We start from the raw sequence: 23,442 nt of genomic DNA on the forward strand, positions 1-23,442 counted from the left end.
GATCTCCAGATATAATTATGAAGGACACTAAAAGAAATAAACATAAAGAGGACCTAACCAAACATTTGATTATTTAAAAAAAAAAAAATTATTTTCTTTACTGAAATGCGGATCGAACCACTCACCAGAATACGCAATAAATTACTTTATGATGTCCAAATAAACATACAGACCTTTTTCGTAGATACTATAATAACACTAACTGGTAAAGAAATATCTTACTTCAGTGAAACCGGCAGAAATATGGCTCTTCATACGGATAAAATATGCCTTCAGTGTGTTTAAGCCCATTATCGTGTACAGAAAAGTGCAAGGAATCGAATGGATTAATTTATTTAAAAAAAGCTATGGAAGATGTAAGAAAATCATTTGAGTATAATGCAAATATATTACGTTTTCTTATGCAGGTATGTACATTGTACAGAGATTACAATTATTATAAAATTTGCCCCGCGCTAATCGCTTGACTGCCTGTCTGTGAAAAGTACTGGGGATACCGTGACGTATTGAGGCAGTACTAAATCCAGTGTGGGAAAGTGATGGCGCTAGACGATTTATATAGCTCTGTCTTTTTCCCACACAGGACAGACAGAGCGGTAAATATGTATATTGTAAATTATTTTATACGAACATGCAAGTTAAGTAGAATTTAAATATCGACGATAGTTGCTTAAATTTTTGCTTTAATCGTTTCATTACTTAATTCATGAAATGTAGCCATAATACATTAATTATTTCGTATTTCTTAGCCCTTGTCTATATTATGAATGCCACAGCACATTATTAAAATACACAATACATATGGTGTAAGACATTTTAGCGTGCGGAATCCGCGAAACAACTTAGAATAACAAGAATCAATAAATTACGTGTTCGCGTACGATAATTCATTTAAAAGACAAATTGTGACAATTCGAAGTATTGTTCTCGTTTCCGATTCCATCATTTTAGATATGACCGTTGTTCCATCGTTTTACTAGATTAAATAATTTTGAACAGAGATGTAGATCTTTAAAGGGCCCCGAATATTAGTAGGGAATCGTATTTGTTATTTCATATTTATGTCTGTATTTCATAATTTTTTTTGTACAACTCCTTATACTTATAAACGCGAAAGTTTGTCATAATATATCCAGGATGTTCGTTACTCTCTTTACTCGATTCTGACTCTTTCACGTTAAGCCTTTCGGGATTTGTATGAAATTTGGTACAAAGATAGATTATAGACTATATTAACATTTTAGACGGGTGCCACGAATGAAGCTTCGGGTTCCAGCTAGTATTAACGTATTAACATTTGCCTTTTTTAATGTGCTATTAAAACTAAATCACTATTAATTCATTCATATCATCAATGTATAGATATAAACTACGTCCCAAAACGAAGGGGATTTCATTCTGCTGTTATTATTATCATGTTAAAGAATTCTGCACGAAAATAAGGTTAAAAATCTCCATTTCCCAAATCATTAAAATCTTCAAATGGACCGTTCCAAACCAAACCGTCTCTCATTCACAACACATTTATGGGGCCACAACCAACTGGGGCCCGTCGTGCACTCAACGGGGCTCCTCTAAATCGGTTGTCTATAGTCTATACGATAGATAATTACGTGAAATGGGGCGTAAACACGGGAATATTGGAGGTAACAACCATCCTTCCTGTCTTGTTGTTAGCCCAGTCAAGTGGAACCACCCATCAATTTTTATTAAGTTAAACAGAATCTACTTTGGAATAGCTTCGTCTTTATAACAGAGTTGGGAAATACATTTTATTCTTAATTCTTTTGTGGTTTTAACAATGACTAACTTTTCGCCCCAGCTTCGTTCGTATATAGCAGACTATACACTACATATCACTGAGTGAAGTTGCAGCGTTCTAATGATGAAAGTACTGGAATGTCCAGGTCTTTCTAAAATCAGTATAGATATATAAAAAAATATATAAATAACATTATCAAAATTGTTTGTTTCTTTATAAATTCAAAAGATTTTATATCCATGTTTTTTCTTTTATTTTGGATTACATAAATAAAATAATACAAGTTTAAACCCACAAACATAAATACATAACCACATTCGTTAAACCCAATTATAAAATATCTCTCATCGTTTCACGTAAAAGAAGAAATATTTTTAATATTACTTATCATAAATGAAAACGTTATTTTATACTGGAATAATATAAAAACATTTCATAATAAGCATAGTAAGTCAGTTCGTACTAAAACACGGACACACATTTTTGTGGTGTTTTAGTGATATAAAGCAACAGTTGAAAACAATTCCTCTTATTTGAAGTCGGTTAAATAGTGACTCAACAGACCTTCAACGAGGTGTTAGGGCACACTTGAAAATGGGTCATTGCGCCAATTACATTACAACACAACTCGTCAATGCTGATGTAATTAAAACTAACCTAAATATATTTCATCATTACCGGATGTTATTACATTAAATGCTTGATAATCGTTTAATGAAGTAAGTTTTTGTGTGGTCCCACCATCTCGGACACCAGTCGGCATCTGAAAGTTTCGATTGCTGCAACTTTTGTATGTAAATGAGAAAATAAATGAACTAAATGTGAAAATAAATTATCTAAATTTGTACTCTTTTTTTTCTGTATTTACGATTGATATTATTCCCATGTGTTTATCGACAATATTTGAGTATTGTCGGTATATCACCTTGCATAATTGTATGTGTTTATTTTCATTATTGTATAGTTTCCCTCATTCAAAGGATAGTACATAATTTATTAATCAAATAATTATAATTTATTTGTTATTAACATATTTTTATTGCACCAGCAGTTTAGATGTAAACAATTTTAACCTTTTTACGTAATAAAATGTTATCCAAAAGCTCGTAAATCTTTGCAAAGTCATGAATAACAAAGAAAGAAAACAGCAAGAAACAAGCCTCCGGGCCTTTTCCTATTCCAGAAAAAACACGTTAAAAAATCCAAAAGATATTTTCTTACACGTGGAAGGTTCGAGGAAAATATGTAAAATGTGTGTAATATGTACCGTTTTTCGTGTTAAATTAAGAATTCTCAATATCGGGTCAACGAATTTAATTTTCCTTTACAGTCGCCTACATGACAATCGCTGTTTTTCAAATCGCCACACGTGGAGCTAAATCTGTCGTAGTTTACTGCTTATCGTAGAAAGATCGAGCGAAACTATTAAAACGAGAGAATTTGAATGCTTACGCTAAAAAGCTTAGAGTTAAATTTAATGTAAACATAAATTTCATCGAAACAAAGTTATTCCGCGCCATTTTGCTAGTTTCCAGCATGACATACCGCTTACACAATTCGCGCGCAGGTCAAGGCTGAATCGCCTCTCCTTGTCGCACCCACGTGGCCACGCGTATGGTGACATCTCTGTCCAACATAGGGCTCGAAACCCTACTATGTATGAGTAATAGTTTTTACGGGGATTATTACATTTCAATTAGGCAGCAGCAAAAACCGCTGAGGCTAAAGCAATTTTAAATTAGGTGTATAGAGAAATTGGTCTCCTTATTTGGTTCGGCAGACCTTTTGCTGGATGACGTAAGCGTGGTGTGTGTACGCGTACGCGTGTGTGTGTAGTATAATGTACTCTTACATTTGTGGAATGCGGAATATGTACGCATACTGAATTATTTTAAGTGCCCAATAACGAGATGTTATAGTACGCAGTAATTATTTATTAATCTGTGGTTATAGTGTAACGTTTCGTAAAAATATGAAATGCTCGTGATTAATTTTATTAACGATTTTTTGTATACACCTACCTACTCGTAGGCTCATATTTAAATTGTAAAAGAAACCAGCGTCTCCATAATGGTTGTAAAGTGATTTAATAGCTTATATAAGACATGTCACTACGGAAATTATCATACAAATGGTTATTTTAGTAAGTATCTTAAGACACCGACGAATTCAAAATCTTTGAATGGAAAGCTCTGGGTTCATACGAATATCTCTATAATTTTATTCATAGATACACAACATTAATATTATTAAAAACAATATCTCGTTTGTACGGTCCGATAAAAATGAACATTTTCAGATAACCTTTCAACTTACGTAATTGATTAAAATATATTTGTTAAAGAAAATAACTGTTATCGTAGTTTAAGTGATTTTAAGGTTAATAAATGTGCTATTTATAGTTAATTATTTATTGATAAATTGGTTAAAACATAACGCTAGTAGACGTTGTAAGGGAGCAACTAGTTTATTTGTTTTATATTATTTTGGTCTATAAGAACCCACACGAAAAGAAGCATAAGTCACAGACAATATAATACTATATTGGAGTGCTAGTCCGAATTTCCTATTTTTTATATCTTCAGTATTTCTGTAGTAATTTTAATCACAACCCAATAGACGATTGCTCTTGGATAACCTGAACCCTCATAGGAGACCTGTGTTCCAGCAGTGAGACACATCATGTGTGGACTGTTGATAATGTTGAAATCGAAAATAAAAAGATGATGAATTCGAAAACAATAAAAGTTAAGGTTCTCAACCTCCATTTTTGGCAACATCAGTTATAAAAACACCACGTTTATGAAGCAAACAAACTTGTTACATACATGACCTCTATACGTTTCGCAAAAACATGTTTTTCTATGATTGTAGCAGAGCCCTTATCAATGTTATGAGAACTATAAACATCCGATTTCCGCTAGCGCACTGGGCTCGCAACCATAATGCCATTTATTTAACATATTATACTTATCTATTTTTAAGAAAAAAAACTCAACCGCCTTCAAACTGTCAAAGCTAGACCACACGGAAGGCACTAACTTGAAAAAAAAGAATCATCAAATTCGGTTCACCCAGAATAAAGATACGAGGTAACAAACACGAAATACAAAAACCAGTGGAATTGCGAACCTCCCACTTTTATTAAGTCGGTTGTAAACAAAATATTACATGGAAAAACGTTTAGAATTATATAATGTTTTACTAATTAATTATTTAAGTACCACAGTCGGCAAATAAAACATACAAAACCTGATTGTTTTGCTATGTGTACGATAAGTATAGCAATTAAACAAATAAAAGCATTAAAGAGATTCAGCCATGAAAATCATTTAACAGATAAAATTAACTCATAAAGTATTGCGTGATTTTTGCCCATACGGAGTCAGGTCAGGTCGGCCATAAACAAGCAATAATTGTGGCTTGCTGACTCCAACTATAACCCAACCCTACTAATATTAACACTGGCTGTTGCCCTCGGGTCCGCTCGCATGGCCATAGAGAATTATCATTTGTCATACATGCTACAGGTTTCAGTGATTCAAATAGGCATCATCATGCTCAATAGATCTTCCCGTGGGTATGAGATCTTTGAATGCTGTAAATAGCCCATGTCGATTCTAACCACCTAACTAATTCTAGGCACGAAATCGTTTGATGAAGACACTCCGTTACAACGTGAAAGAAGGACAAACGGACATACTTGGGTATTTATATTATTAGTAGTATAACATTAGTTATCGGATGCTAATACTGATACTAATACTTTCTCTTTAACTGAAACGAAACCGTAACTTATAGTGTAAAGAGGAAAATTTCTCTCAAAAATTGCTGGACCGATTTTAGAAAATTCTTTTACATACTTCAAATTTATAAAAATTCTTTCATATGAAGGAATTGAAATAATACAATTAATAACAATTTATAGCCTTACTAGACGCTCGTTCCGGATCCGTCCGGATATCAAGATTCCTGTTTTATCCCAAGAGAGCCTTTAATCGAGATATAAACTATAAAGTATCCTATCACCCAAGTCAGCTCATACCCTGTCTGTACACCAAAATCAAAATCCGTTAAGTAGTTCAGCGTGATTGACGGACAAACATCGAAACAAACAAACTGTCACATTTATAATATAGCCTTATATTTGACGGGTAGAGGTGACAGTGAATGATATTTCTCTCACGGATATATTCACGGTTATAATTTCAATTATAACTATCGCATTTGACATTGCGCAATCAATGATATCGCCTTTCAGCTATTTAAGCCCACTCTACGTATCAGACCATATAAGTATTGTTTACTATGACTAATATAATATTAAAGCATCAAATAACTGCTCACCCTGCCTATATAAAATACTACTTACTTACAACAAAATTATAAATAAATTATGGACTATATAACAAAAGCTTTTTCGTTTACATATTACACACAAACATACAGAAACTACTTTTCCTCACAGCATGACTACAGATACAGAAAAACACCAACTCGTCCCCACAAGGCCAATCGACAAAAAGCTCAGCGTAACCCATTCGCATTCGACCCTAACAGAATCGAGCGCCGCGAAAGCTCGTTCACAGCGCCGGCCTCGCCGTTGTTAACGGGAGTGCCGGCTATAGACATAATGTTATATAGACTGCACATTCTTCCACTAAGCGAGTGTCCACTTATTGATGTAGGTCAGCACCCATCTCGCTCGTTGCCGTGGGAACGGGTGCTCCGTCCCGCTCGCACCCACTGAATGCTTCAGCTTGTGCCGTTAACTGCATTCTAGATGGAATTCCTATGCATTTATACATTGCAGTCTTACGCCACGGATGGAATTGTAAGGGAAAAGATATATCTGGGCCATTGGCATGCTATTCTAACTAAGCTTAGCTGGAGCACTGTAGCAGATAAAACTGATAAGGTATCATTTTAACATGATCTGTATTTTTAAATTTAGGTACGCATTTAAGGGTCAAAAAAGGGATCAAAATGTTAAAAACGAGAATTGAAAAAAATAAGATAATAGTTCGTAACCACACACACAATAAATCGATCACATATAGTTTAGCCGACCACTTCTGTTTGTTAATCTCTTTCACCGGGAACTGCTAAACCTCACAAGTACGTATATTTTCATAGCTTATTGAAGTTCATTGACCCCGGTAATAGTCGGGTCCGGGCCGCTAGTCAGATGTAATATAAAAACACACAAAATAACTATAAATCCGCAATGTTTATACAAGGTATATTCACCAAATGTTTCATACAAAACTAAATGGTTGTGGATGTAAACAGTCATTGTTTAATAGCATTAATTTGGATATAAAAATTGTATTATTTTCATAAACATTACACAGAAAAGAACTAATGCAGCTTGGTCTCTCCAACAAGCAAACTACGATACATCCAGGAGGCCTAGCTCCATTGGTCGCTTATTATTCTTATCTCGAAGCGAGATACAGGTCTTGTATAACAATCACTAGAAAATATAATTCGCAAAGAAATTATTCCAAATAAGCCTTAAAAGGATTTAAATCAGAGGACTCTTGAAGAATAATTAGATAAATTTCTTTTATTATCCAATCCCAGAGATAATGAATGCTTTGATAAAAAATGAATTAGAGAGGAAATTGTTCCCGGGACATTGGCACTTGGAATTAAATATTCCTTCGTGCTAATTGAAATAATTTTATGTCAAATCCTTATTATTTATTCTGTTCTGAGAAATTTAAATTAATCAAATCGTTATTGTTAAATTCTGCCAGAGGACGATTCCGAAAGATTTTTGGGTTACTAGACGCTAGTCCCGGCTGCGCCCGGACATCAAGATCCTGTTTTATCCCAAGGGAGGATTTAATCGGGATAAAAAGTACCCTATCACGCAAGTCAGCGTACCTGTCTGTATACCAAATTTCATTAAAATTCGTTCAGTGGTTACAACGTGATTGACGAACAAGTATCAAAACAGATAAACTTTCACAAATATAATATTAGTGTGATTTTCTAAGCTACTGATAATATAAGACGTTATTACTTTTTATGTAGTGACCCTCGAACAAAACTAATAAATGCTTTCCTCAGATCGCATCAATTGTCAAAGTTCCAGTGATACAAACCGTCTCTCTGTATTTTCTCATCAAATAAGCAGATATAATGACAATTTTACCGAAACTAAGTATAAGATATCAGAGCGAAAAAAATACAGATTCCATTTGAATGGATTTTGGCACTGGGATAAGCAAGAGAGCTTAGCCAGAAGGGACAAGGATGGGTATTGTTAATGTACACTCGCCGTCATTTTGTAACAAGGACTAACCAAAAATATAAAACACTCAACAATTACACCTAAGCCTATCCTACTAATATTATAGATGCGAAAGTTTGTGAGGATGTGTGTGTGTGTTTGTTGCTCTTTCACGAAAATACTACTGAAGCGATTGCAATGAAATTTGGTCCGGAGATAGCTGAACAACTGGAATAACATATAGGCAACTTTTATCCCGATATTCCTACGGGATACGAACTTACGCGGGTGAAACCACGAGGCGCAGCTAGTGTACATAGACAAATATCAAGTATATTTGTGTGTTAATACGAAACTCATCATCATCATCAGCCCATATATGTTCCCACTGCTGAGACACAGGCCTCCTATGAGGTTTCAGGCTATATTACTGGAAAATTACGATTTCCCACTGAATTTTTTCTTTTTTTTTGCATTTTAATTACTTGTTTTAATATCAAGCATCCATGTGAGCGACAGCGACAACTCTTCCGACTCCCTTCCAATTTAGGAAGCGATCGCATCCCGCGGGTCACCAGTCAAACGGTGACGTCACCACGTCGTGACGTCCAAGCTAATTGGTCGCTATTAGCCGCGAATTAGCCGAGGTGAACGACCGGTATCGATGTGGTATGAATATCATTGCTTTGTTTAGGTTGTAATGAGTAAAGCTTGGTAATGATAGTGTAGGAGAGGTAACACATGTGTAATCTCTATTTCTTTATCCCGTCTGAACTTGCATCATCTGAAGATAATATCGCTTGCCAATAGGTAATAATATTAACCATTATATATGTACAGAAGAATATAATTAAATAATTATTTCTCTATGCGATTATGTAGGACATTTGGAAATTAAACAAGTTTCATGTACATGCAAATAAAAAAAAACTCTAAACTTCACGTCAAACTAAATTTACAAATAATGCGAACTGAATTGTATGAGAATTCTTCAATTGACATTACTCTATTTAGAAATTAAAGACAATTTTACCCTTAACCACTATTTTAGCTCACTCATAGTAAATGAAAACAATTTAATTGATAACAACAGAGTCCAATAAAGAAAATTCAAGGGGAGCAACTGAAAACCAGCGCCACGACCACTGGTTGCAGCGGGGCTGATGCCTAGTCACTAGGCCCTAGTGGCTTGCCCATTTTCCACTAGCACACTGCACAATCATTGCCCCTTACCATTCGTTTATTTGTTTACTTTTTTTGTTTATTCTATATATATTTATTATCTATATATATTATAATTTATTTGTTTTGTTTCTCTTTAGTTTATTTTTATTTCATTGCGTTTTAATTTTATTGCGTATGCGTTTGAAATAAAAATCTTTCTTTCTAATGAGTTTATCGCTAGTCTATAACTAAATTTTCATTATTTAACGCCTAGGGCTGCCAACTACACTGTTACCAATAAAGTAGGTATAAAACATATCGTTCTCAAAATCAAATCACAAAAACTAAACACATACTAAAAATATTACTGAAATAGATAAGATATTTATTGTTAATTTTTCAAAACGAAATGTATACTAGTAAGTCTAGTAATTGTGTAGTCTATGTTATCATATATTTCTCGTAAATTTATTTTACTACCTCAGTAACCCTCACTGCGTCACGCTTATCACCTTCCTCAACTCCAGCTCGACAGTTTCAGAAGCATCCTTCTGTGGTATGTAAGCCCTTCGAGCATTGCGTAACCCGGGATCGGATATGATTTCACCAGGGCAATGACGTCAAACCCTTGATATATTCATGGATTGCAGCGGGCCGTGGCGTCCCAGAGACAAAGCTGAATACAAAGTAGATGGGAAGGATATTGGGGAAGTGAATTATATCCCTGCATATTTAGGTGCTTTAGTCCGGTATGAAGAGGCTTTTTTATTACGGCATTTTATAAAATATACTGCCATATATATACTGCGTTATTTGGCATACGAATCGTACTCCGAGGTCTATTTATCTAAAATGATCAGTATCTTATAAAAATTACATTAAAATGCCTATTCTAATAACTATTTTTAATGTATAATAGCGATTGTAGAGGATACTATATTAATTAGCAAGAAGTGGGTCGTCGTCTTCTATTTAATACTAGCTGCGCCCCGCGGTTTCACCCGTGTAAGTCCGTATCTCGTAAAAATATCGGGATAAAAGGTTGCCTATATGTTATTCCACTTGTCCAGCTGCCTACGTACCAAATTTCATTGCAATCGGTTCAGTAGTTTTTGCGTGAAAGAGCAACAAACACACACACACATCCTTACAAACTTTCGCATTTATAATATTAGTAGGATATAAATTTAAATCAACACAATTTGTTTTGCATATAATTGCTATATATACGGAATTCCTTCAAGGACTACATACTATGTAAAACTTCGTCCGATATAACGAAATGTTAACGTGAAACACAATCTACCGTGTATCACAGCAGGGGAGCATCGCAAATGTGTCGCCAGCTTTTTACTTAGACATCCATCCCGTCGATTGCGTAACGGAAGTCGCGAAACGAACTGTTTGTCTGCGCCCGCGCATGTATTATACGGCGTGATCGGCCTCGCTCAAGGATGCGTGGCGGCAAGGCACAGGCGTATGCGGGACACAGTAGCGGTTTTAAAGAGTTTAGTATGTAGCAAAAATCCTGCCTCGTGATCAAATTTTTTCTATTCTTTCAAAATGTTTCATTTATAATGCATTTCAATGCTATAAAACTAAAAATTAAGTTTAGTATGTAATTTATGGTCATTCAAAAATCAACCGAATTTACTACATAATATTGTCAACTTATGAATATTATTAACCTCGCTTTTTATCTTCTCACAAAATAGTAATAGTCGAGTAATACTTCAAATCGAAGAAGTAAAAGCATTATATATGAAACAAAAACACAAACACAGAACGGAACGATTATCAAGGATAAACAATGTAATTTATAACAAAAACATTTTACTTTATTACATTATAGCAGTGAATTAGTATTTATCTACTAACCTAGAATTAATGTTTGACTGTATTAATTACAATTATTGTATTTAAGGAGGCCTATGTCCAACAGTGGACGTCCTAAAAGGCTGCAACGTAGAAGGAGAAGATTGTATTTAAAGCATACTAACATAGATTTAAAGAATTAACTGTTACAAACAAAATTAGTCTCTTTAATAAATAAAATTAACATAATAAATGAAAATGAGCATTCACAAGCGTGATTTAAAAATTTATCTAACAACAACTATGACAAAACCCAATCAATCGACTTCAATTTATGAACACGCTTGTAGGATCGCCCCGGCTCATCGCTTAGACCACACATAAGCACTAATCTCATTCACAATACCGAACCTGGCCTCATTTCGTCTTGTTTACGTTCATATTTGTCATTTATTGCAGATGCTTTTTACAATATCAAATCTTACATATGTTTGATATCTCTCAAATTGTACGGGATTGGAGTAATATATAATGTATTATAGTAGTATATAATGTATAAACCAAGTTTATTTCTACTACAGTTATTTCGAGTTTGCTTTGTAAGGGTGTTTGTGACTCTTATCGCAAGAAATTCTGAACAGATTTTGTTGAGATTCGGTATATAGACAGATCATCGAATACTGTATAATTATATACTCCGATTTATATAAATACCACAAACAAAATAGAATGAGATATATTTTTTCTGCTTTGCAAACACTTTTCAATAAAAGAGTTTGTCGTATGCCGCGAAAGTTTTCCAGTTTCCTATGACATAGAAGTTCCAGCAGAATGGTTGATAAGATTTAAACATTCAAATCTAAACATCTAGTAAATCAATTAGACTTTATATAGAAGCACTTCTGAATCGTCATAACACAGTTTTAACATTTAAATATCTTTTTATTGTTTATAAATATTCTTAATTTGAACAATTACCCTTACTACATATATCCCCTGTAGGGTCATTCTCATACACACTCGTGTATCGCTGACACTTGTCACACGCCACCCCAAAACCATAAGTTACATAAATCCCTAGCACCATCCTGTTTACCCGGTCATGTTCCTAGAACTAGACCACTCGTGCGCAGCATTAACTAGCAAATGATGCGCACATGAACTTCCGTTTCCTCGCTGCAAACGTGAGCGACATGCGAAGCCTCTGTTACGGCGGCTTTCGTTTTACTTTGGAAACTGCATAGTTGCCCTTTACTTAATATTTTCTATGATTTCTTACATCACTACATAGTATAAAACAACGTCGTATTCCGCCGTCTGTATGCTTAGATCTTTAAAATTGCGCAAAAGATTTTGATAGGGTTTTTTTTTTAATAGATAGTTATTCCAGAGGAAGGTTTGTATCTATAGTAACATAGAAAAAAGAAGGGGGTTTTACTCCGAATTTGACGTGAGAAGTCGCGAATAAAGCTAGTTCTCATGTAATAATATAAAGGTCCAGTATTATACACACATTAAGTAAATACACATGACATTTAAAGCTAAACCAATGTGTTCCTCTCAAGCTTCGATGGAAACCGGAGTGGGGGATGTCACAGCGCTCGGTAACTGTCACCGATATCCGAAATAAAAATTATCCGTTACAAAAGTTTCGGATAAGGGCTCAGTCTAAATAAAACATGTAATCGAACCATTTTTGCTACACAGCTCGCCACGTGTATATTATTTATTCATTTATCATGTTTATTGAATGCAATAAAACTAATTTTACATAAAATTAGGATGTATTGATTGAGGCGATAAAATAATATTGCGTAGGTATTTATAACACTAACTGAATCATCATTAGGCATTAACATCAGTCGTAACTAGACTAGATAGATTCAAGGAATAAAAACAAATTATTAAATCCGATTAATTTGTTATTTTACTTTAATATTCATAACAGAAATGAACGGTTTCGGATAACCGACATAATTATCCTCGAATATCCGTATCCGCATCCCGGTCCAAAATGTCATATGTATACATATAACATCGCTAATCGACATTTCGATTGACTATGTGAGCTAACTCAGTAGTTTTTCTTAAATCGAGCGCTGGTTTTTAGCTGCTCCAACGTATTTTAGAATATTCAATAGGTGCTTGAAAAGAAAAAAAGGAATCTTTAAACGTATTATGGTACTAGCTAAACAATGTTAATGAGTCATGAAATTAGTTATTTACCAGCGTAGCCAAGATTTTCCATTTTAATTTCTAAGTCGTTTTTTTTTGCTTCTTTGTTTTATAACAAGTTCTTCAATTTTTTTTTTCATTTTAGTAATCCATGCTAATTTTATAAATGCGCAAGTGTGTTTGTTTGATTATGTAACCTATACACGTTTGTTTTAGGCAGAAGCACAAGATATCTCATAGACATACATCATAAGAATATTAAGAGTAGAAATATAAACTACAAAACAAAAGTAGCCTTCAACAATATTACTATAATGCACTAGTATCTACTAAGAAACCCATCCAATTACAGTCCGCAACGAAACCCGCTTAACCGATTCCGTCACGCTCGGCTAACTTTTTAATTATTCTTCCATATCGCGATTGGCGGATCGATGGCCAATAACATGCGCCGGCGCCTAGCTTGGGGGAACCAGCAGATACGACTGGCATTACAATAGTGCAGGAATCACGCATGCGACGCTCATAGATTCCATTTGAATACCATTTACTTTAATTAACATTGTGAATATGAGTAATTGATAGGAATTTCTAGGTCGGATAACACATTTTGCTGGACGCCTTTTGCTTTTCCTCGCCCTTACGGGTCCAATCCTTTTCCTTGTCCCATTAATTTTGAATAAAAACTACCTAAAACTCGCATCGCTTAGTATTGTATTTTTTTACTACTACCAATTAAAGAAAGAAGTACTTAAATTCATAACACACAAAAATGATGAATTCCATAAAATACACCATAAAAACTTAGGCGTTACTACTGTTCTTGCTACAACGAATATATACTTACGTTGTATATTTAAACGTATGTTTAGAAAGCTAACATGTCATTCCTGGCTGCTCCCAATATAAAACTCCAGCACAATGAGTTTAGAAACTGTCTGTGTACACAACATTTTCCTATTTGGCTTTATTGTGGGAGTCGAGCACGCTTCGGCACGAATTGGGCCAGCTCGCACCGGGGAAGTACCACACCCCCACAGAAAACCGGCGTGAAATAGTGGCATGCCACTGTGTTTCGTACGGTGAGTGGGGGAGCCGGAGGCCCGTTTCCTTTTCCTCGCCCGTCCTAGTCCATTCCTTCTTTCCAGTCATTAATCCTTTCCTTTTCCCTTATCCCATAAAAGCGGGCAGCGCATTCACAGAGGTACTACCTTTGCGAATGTTTATAGGCGGTGGTGATCGCTTACCATCAGGCGAACCACCAAAGCAAGATCATTGAAATCCATCCAGCATCATTCAGTTATATATGATGTAGCATGGCTTACTAAAAGTGGAATGTTTTATTTCAACTGTCGTCACAAATCTGTCTAAATTATACCTTACTAACCAATTTGAACAGGTGAAGCCGGGTCTTTGAACGAATCAACATTGAACAATAACCTCCACATCCAGTAATTATCGCTAAACCCATTAAATAAATTAATAAATATAATAACACGAGCGGCGGCGTTCTCAAAAAGGTGCCTCATGAAATATTCAGGGCGGAAACGAGTATCAAGGAGGCTCGAGGGGTGGCACTTCCGGGGGTTCGTGACGCAGAACCACATCAGCGGTTTACAATTTAGGTACCTATATCCTAATAATATAATGAAAATGTATGTAAGTATGGATGGATTAAAACAGCTTATCGTATCTGTATGAAATTTGGTACAGAGATAGATTATTTGATTTGCACATCAACCAAAAAGGACAACTGACATATGTACAGGCTTATGGAGGTCTCATTACCTTCTGCCAATAGTTAAGATAGTTTAAAAACTGAAAAACGACTGAAAAACAACTCGATTTCACTTACTTGCATACAGAGTAAACATAAGAAACAAAATTATTTCAGCATAATAAGATAAACTTATGATATCGTTGTACTGCGACCGATCCTAGATAAGTAAACGTTTGAAATTAAATCTGTCCGTTTTAAGTGTGTCGAAATTGAGTTTAAAGAAGTCGGTCACATAGCAACATACAGGTGAAGCTAATTAATCGTGTTTAAAAGAGTCAGTGACGCGCTGGGGGCGGGGGAGATATGACTCCTAATTCTAAAATAACAACAATTTCCTAACAAATTTCCAAACACAAAAAGAATCATGTAAATCTATTGAAAATCTACGAAGTTATAGAGAACCTTATAAAACAAAAATAGAAGCGAAGTCGAATTAAAAACTTTCTTCGTAATTTCGGAACGTCGGTTGATAATTTAATAAAATAGTAGGTACACTGTTATTTCCATTAGATGTAGGCCCTGCCCTATAAGGATATTCATATGAAAATGTACATTAATTATGTAACTCTATGTAGTGTATCTACTGAGGTTACATATAACAGATATCCAAGAACATTGATATAATGGAGCGTTACTTTCAATTAAACAGGATAAAACCAGACCGATGGCCTAAGCTATTATATATTCAGTCAGTACAAAACAAAAAATCTTGTGAATAACAAAAAAACCGTTAAACAAAAAAAAGTTAATAATATTTAACAATATAACGCATTTTTACACACGTCGCTGGCACGTCTCAAGTATTAAACGATTTGTGAATAAATTTTACTTTAAACATAATTCTATTTTATCATCCTCAATATAATCATTAATTGTGAATAATTTAATATTTAATGACATAATTTAATAACAACTTGTCTGTACTGGCTCATTAATCTTAAATTAATAATTCCTATGGCTTGTATTTGAAAACACAAACACGTGCGTTTGAAGAAAAACAGCATTTTTATTTCGTTTCAATAAATTGCGTAATCACTTGATTATCCTTACAGTAACCCTAACGTATTATAAACTTTGTTTTCATACTAGACTTAGCTGTCAGTCTGTCTATCTGTATGTCCGTCCGTCTGTCATCAGGCTGTATCTCATGAACCGTGATAGTTAAACTTGTAAGTTTCAGAGATAATATTTTTCTGTTGCCTTTTGTTGTTTAATCCCTAACCGTTACACGGATTATTCCATACGTTAAAGGGATGCCATTATAGAATTAACAGCAACGCTTTATCATCGGAAGCTGCCTCCACGGCGAGATGCAGCCTCCCCAGCAGCAAGAGTAGCTGTCGTGTCACTGAAGTGCCTAGCTTAAGAGATAGTGTATATCATTGTATTTTGAAAAATTTGTTGCTGATTCGGAATTGAATTTTAAAAAATTAGATTGGTTTAAATTTGAATATTTCATAGTGTGTAGTATTTAACACACATACGCACACACACTTCGTCGTTTGTGCGTCGGGGGTTTAAAAAAGTAATCTAAGAACATTATAACACTCATTGTACCACTAATTACAGTTAGAAAGTAATACGAAACATGTAATCAAATCTCTTTCAAGATTAACTATTTAAAAAAAATCGCGTGTTATTTCTTATAAATGAAAGCCACAATAAGTATAACAATCATACATATAAGATAAGGAACAAAAGTATACTTTACTTGCGGTCCTCCCCGGCTTCGCCCGTGGTACATTATTTCTCTCTATAAGAATCTTACCTTATTTACCAAAATAACAAAAAAAAATTACCGAATTGGTCGAGCCGTTCTCGAGTTTCACACTTAGCAACATATTTGGCGATTCATTTTTATTTATATACTTAGTATATAAGAAACTAAAATGTCTCATTCCGTAGCCTATATGTTAAAAATTTCAATTAAAATTTCCTCAAACACTTCTCTACATTCCTCCATGCAATTTAATTTTAGGTACAAACATTGTAGGTATCTCTTAGGCTGGCTGCGAGCTAGGCAAGCCTAGGGTAGCTCGGCCATCGAACCCTTCACCCCCGGCCTCAGCACGCGACGCTGTGAAATCCCCTTAAATGTCAATACCGACATTAAACAACTTTGATACTAATTGGCCGGTTAATTACGCCATTTTGTTTTTGCCAGTTATCTTTATAGAAATGCATTTAATTTCTTTCACGTCCTATTACGCCGACGGCTTAAAATTGCAGAAATGTTTTCGAAAAATACTAATTCGCGAGAAAAAACGCGAGTAAAAAGTAATTAACGAGTGTGAAATTCGTTTGATATTGCGTATAAATAATATTTATGTGTCTGTTTATGATGTCAAAATAACAGCTTTTTATTCGATGATATGAAAGCATATACAGTAATTATAAGTAACAGTAATTGTACAAAAAATACGTCTATCGTGCGATCTGCAATCAGCTAGACCGGTACCGAGGAAATTTTTACAAATGCAACGAGAAATGGCTTTGAAATTCTACATTGGATAAAGAATAAGGCTCTCGAAGCTAAAAATTCTCAAACTATTAATTGAACAAAGTACCTCAGTAAAACCCATTACGGTCCGCGCCGACGGCCGTTTTCCTCAACGTGCCAAGGTTTCGATGGTAAAAAAATATTGAGTTATTACGATTTATCGGTCTTTGCGTGAAATAAGACCAACGTGGATACGAATCGGTCGGCGCGAATCGATTGTCAAAACGCATATCGAGGTGTTAAGTAATAAACCGGTAATTAACCGATACAATTAGTTAAGGGTTATTCGTGCGATGTTTTTTCGGTTGGTCAATTAATCACAGCGTATTATTATTCATACTTTGTAACAGCTCCACACCCGGCACGCACTAGGAGAGTGTCGGACTCAAACGTATGTATTCAATTAGACTTTGTTTAGAAGCGCTTTTGAATCGTCAATACAGAAAAGCCGACAAGAAACTGTAGTTGCTCTTTTAAATCCATGTAACAATATTTTCTTGATACGTCGCAGGCAAATTGTATAATTTCGTCGTTTAGTAATGTCGTCAGTCAACGCTCGACATTGTCACATATCGAGCATTTACTTTTTTTAACTTAGTTACATTGAACATTAATAAATAGAATCGATTGAAAACATATGAACGAATAATACAAACATATTACATGTAAGTATTATATATAAGTGAATTCGTAGTTTTCGAGGCAGGTGGATAGTTAATTCCACGAAAACCTCCCCCCGCCATGTTAAATAGAGGGTTTTAAAATTTAAATATCTCGGACACATTCTGACTCCGACCCTCAGGGATGATGATGACATTAAGAGAGAGCGAAGGGTGCTGTGGGGTTAGACCAAAATATATAATCAGGTATTTGGTGCATACTTGACACTTGTAGCCTGTGGACTAATCACGCTCATCTGTCATCGATCCTGCAGCTCTCTTCGAGTTTCCACATCGTTTTGTAGGGCTTCAGGGATAAGATAAGATAAGTTAGAACTACTAATATGCTCAATACACATCCCTGGTGCGCCGTGTACGATATAGTACGAATAAAATATTAAGATATATTGTGATTGTCAATATGTGAATCATTGCTTTAGTCAACTAATACTTGTACTACAATATTTATTAAACAGGTTTTGTTTCAATTTAAATTTTTATTGTAACATTACCGACATAAATTCAGTTATAAAGATACTTTCAAAATATGTTATAGTTGCTTGAAGAAATGAAGGTATTTGTTATATTATATAGACACTACGTTTTCTCCGGCCCAAAAAGAAACATAGGGCACAGGGCTTTTCCCGCCATTTCCCATACCGAGATTAACACTAAATTTGAAACCCGACTAAGGATAGAGGAGTAAGGATTTGTGTGTGTATGTGTGTGTGTGTGTATGTGTGTGTTATCTGATTTTGTTTAACTATTTAACAGAAACAAAACGTTCATAGCTGTCAAAAAGAATATTTTATATAGGTTACCTACCTAAATAAAATATTCTGTTATACGAAGTACAAGTTATTAGATAGTAATTAAAATAATAACACTGTTACAATAATTATTTTCCATTTTGTAGACAAAATCAGGACTTTAATATTCTCTGCTATCCTTCAGTTAGGTAAACTAGTTATTTTTCTAGAAACTAGACCATTTTTAAAAGACCCAGTTATCCATAATTGACAAAAACTAGCATACCTAAAGATACAAATTACGTCGTATTTAATTCACCTAAGTTAAAAAACTTTGTAAGCAAAAATATAAATCCTTTTCTTTTTTTTTTCATCCAGTTTAGGCAGTTTGACATTACGTAGATAATGAGTTAACATAATGTATTTAACATTATGTTTTATGACGAAGTAATTAAGTTTTATACCGAAGTAATGAAAAAAATATATATTATCTTTTTAAATGTTTACACCTATATTCGAAAAGGAATAACATGTTGAATAAAAATATAAAAAAAAAGTAAATTAATTACATCCCTTCCATGTTTTGTTATTTTTGTGTACGTACAGACAAACAAACAAAAAGCGTTCGTTGACTCTTTTACAAATTCTATTTTCTCTGTGTAGCCAGTATTCCAACGTGAGAAAGGGAGCTAGATACCTATCTAGACTACCTAGTCTAGCGCCATCACTTTTCCACAACGGAATGACTCCTGCCTCAAGACGTCACGGCATCCAAGCTATCGGCTACTCCGTGAGAAGACAATAATGTAATCACAGCAATTTCGTCACGCATTGATGACAGCATAACGTAGGCACTTTTTGCTGGAATACCTGCGAGGTATCTGCCCGCAAAGTTGTAATGACTAAACACTTCATGGGGTGGTTTTAGCGATTCGATAGGCCGGCTATTGTATGTTAATGTTGCACCAATTATCCTTGTTGGGGATGTAACGGTTTATATTCGACAGTTATTTTATCGGCAACTGAACATCCATACTTAATTTAATCGTTCTTATGTGAATTTGTGTTTGTTTGTTTGAAAGTTCATGAAAAAAATAATCTTGAGAAATAACGCCAATCGCCAAGTATTACAAGTTTTATATATTCTAGTTATGACAATACACTGGCCGGTGCAGCCAATTCATACATAGGTATGAAAGAAAAAATATAAAGCCATGAAATGGAAAATAATTTTTCACTTCTTAATTATATGCTTTGCTTGCTTATATGATAAATGCGAAAATGTGTTTGTTTATTTGTTAGTTTGTATGTTTGTTTGTTTCACGTCGCATCGGAGTGATTTTATGATATGTATATATATGCATGGACTCTGGAGATGGCTGGGAAGGTACAGATTGACATATACTATTTACCGCGGAGAAACAACTCATTTCCACGAAAATTTCCTTCAACTACGCCGCTGAACTCGCGGAAAACTTATATGAACTTTATAGATATATTTAATTTATATCGAGCTAAACGTAGGTGGAGTGGCATTTGAAATTATCTTTAATTATTCCAAACTTCCATTATTTATAAGCAGCAAAATATTACCCAAATCTTAACAGATATAGAACTCAATAATAATACTAGATCCAAACAATTGTTTCTCGTATTTCCCGAATGTAGTGTTTATTAAAATAATACTCGTATTTTGACAAACTACATCTGCCATACAACGGCGCGCGTCTTCCACTTGACTAAATATTTATTTTACACAATTTACTTAATAGTATATTATTGTACTCGACAAATTATCATCGACGCAACAACCCGTTATCGACTCTATACGAATGCGACAAGGCACAATTCCGCGCACACCTCCGCAGTTACCTTACCCGTGAATCCGACTGGTTCTAACTCGTTACGATAGACTGTAGTTTTTGTAGAAATATTATTATCGTGTGTTATGTTTCAAGAGCCTCATTGAATACGTACATTTTGCTGTTAAATTTTATACATTCACCGTACCGCAAGGTTTTCGCCATGGCATCGTTCTTGAATAGATTTATATTTTGACAGAATCACTCACAAGAGTCTAGTATCCACGTGTTTCTTTGTAAATGAACATTCCAGAACAATTGTAATAACGTACAACGTTGCTCCGCGCCAATTGCGACGTTAATTCTATTAATTAATTTTGATAAATTTGACAGTCGTGTATTTTGCGTAGATACTCGGAAATTAATTGGAAAACAAATTACAATATTGTAACGAAACGGTTCAAAATAGCTATCTCGTTAATTATTATTTAAAGTAATAACAATTAGGCATACTAAAAAGGCGGGATAACAGGAAAACACAATGAATACGCAGTTAGTAGCACAAGATATAATATTATTTTTGTGACCCCACGATTCGAACCAGCTGTTCCACTTGCCTTTGTGTCTGTCTGTAGCGTTGTATCTCTCAAACGGGTTAAACATTTGAGGGTCATAGTAATCCATATTAATATAAATGCAAAACTCTGCCTGTCTGTCTGTCCGTGTTTCTGACTTTTACAGTCCTAAGAGCTAAACCAACTACCACACTGAACTCCAGCCGCTATTAATTTCCATGAATATTAATGAATGTAGTTAGAGACGAAAAACAACCACTACACGGTTGAAAAAGTTGAAATAAAAGTGTTTGCTCCCTGTGGTATAGACCGCGCGTGGAACCGCGGGCCGAAACTAGTGTTCATATATTAAGCGTATAGCCAGCTAGTCAGCATGAAGCTAGGAATTATCCTAGTACTATACAAACAACACTTATATATCCACTTTAGCCTAAGAAAAGCAGAATAACTATAATATAAAAACATATGAAATGTTAACAAATAAAAATTCATGAGGCGGCACTCGCTTATACATTGTACCTATAACAATATCTTACTCAATATAACTACATACTACAATAACACTATCCATATTAAGTAACCACCAAGATACCGTTTTCAAAGCGATCTAAAGATACAACCGAACAAATTTCGCAATAAAACTTGAACGCCACGCAGCAAGCGCCCTCGACCTTCAAAACTAATTAATATCATTAAAGTGTAACATTTACAATTCCCGCTCGTAATGAGCGGTGCCGCACGCAAAACATATAGAAAGGTTAACAGCCTATAAATCTTGGCAGGTGGAGCCGCATCTGCCGCCATCTTCGGCAATAATTATCAAACACTTATTGTTCATTAGTTTCAAATAACCAATCGGACATACACGAGAAAATATTCATTTGCTTATTGCATTTTTTGTATGAAATACGTAGAAATACGTAGCCATTAAAAGGGCCGTCCTTTTATATGTTAATCACTTAATTTGTTTAAGTCGTTACAGGGCCCTGCTCAAGGAATTTATCTAAGTACTAGTTATTACGCGGTCTGTTTTTAAATTGTTGTTGTGTTTGAAGTGTACTTATCGATTTTATAATTGACTTCTAGACGTATTCTAAATAAATAATATAACGTAGGGACTGGTTAATAATTAGAACATTAATTTCTAAAGCAACCTTGGATACCTTCAAAAAGTCATGAAACATCAATTCAATTGTATAATTTGGTTTCTATAAGTAAAAACCATGTGACCAATTGTGACTGTACGTTTAGTTTTTTTCGACCTAAGAAAATAACAAATATTACATGTAGTAAGACTACAGTTATATATTTTAATAAATCATCAATAAATTATACATCTAAATATACCTACGAAACTCTTATTAGTTAAAACCGTATAAAATTCCGTTCGGCGGAGTGAATAGTTTGTAAATATGTATTTTTTATATCATTCAGCAATTATTTGTAGTAATTTTTCACATTCAACAAACATGAACAATTCTCTAAAGAATGCATATAAAATAATAAATGTTCATTGAAAGCAACGAAAAACTGAGTAATAAAATAATTATTGTAATTATACGAATAGGTCATTCGGCGTATGCTATCATTTTATTATGTAACCACTTGTTAACTGAAGTTCTCTATGTTTCGAGTCATTATTGATAACTGTTATAATTTACAGGTAAAATAAAGTTATAACAAGCTAACTAGCGCCCCGCGGTTTCAGCCGCGTAAGTCCGTATCCCGTAGGGACGTGAGGATAAAAAGATAAAAATTGCCTATATGTTATTCCAGTTGTCCAGCTATCTACGTACCAAATTTCAATGCAATCTGTTCAGTAATAAACACACAAACATCGTCATAAACTTTCGCTTTTATAATATTAGTTCGATAGTAGGAAGTAGGATTTACCAAGTATTGTATTAAAGTTATTATCTTTGAGATCATGTTAAAATATCTGGCTCCTGGGTCCGATTTCTGCGGTCGTGCGGGTCCTCCATCCCATCAGACTATAAGAATAAAGGACAAGGGAGGCACTTGTGTTTTTCCGCAAACTCTCCTGTGCAATTGGTTAGTGCCTATATAGATTGAACACCGTGAATGGAATAAGACCACTAGTTTACTATTGCTTTATTTCTAGACGAGTCACTCTTGTAACAATGATTATACTTAGTCTGGCCATAAATACTGTTACACTTAATTATAAAAAAATATTACATTTGAATTTCGAATCTGTCA

The 23,442-nt window shown here is 34.4% G+C and overlaps 1 protein-coding gene across 4 annotated transcripts in view; it reads right to left on the bottom strand.

Moving 5' to 3' along the window:
- The window catches only part of LOC119836083 (protogenin A-like), an 81,250-nt gene that overhangs the window by 31,221 nt on the left and 26,587 nt on the right, over positions 1-23,442 (bottom strand). The window lies entirely within an intron of this gene.

The sequence above is a fragment of the Zerene cesonia genome, chromosome 3 (assembly GCF_012273895.1).
Source record: "Zerene cesonia ecotype Mississippi chromosome 3, Zerene_cesonia_1.1, whole genome shotgun sequence".
Lineage (NCBI taxonomy): Eukaryota > Metazoa > Arthropoda > Insecta > Lepidoptera > Pieridae > Zerene > Zerene cesonia.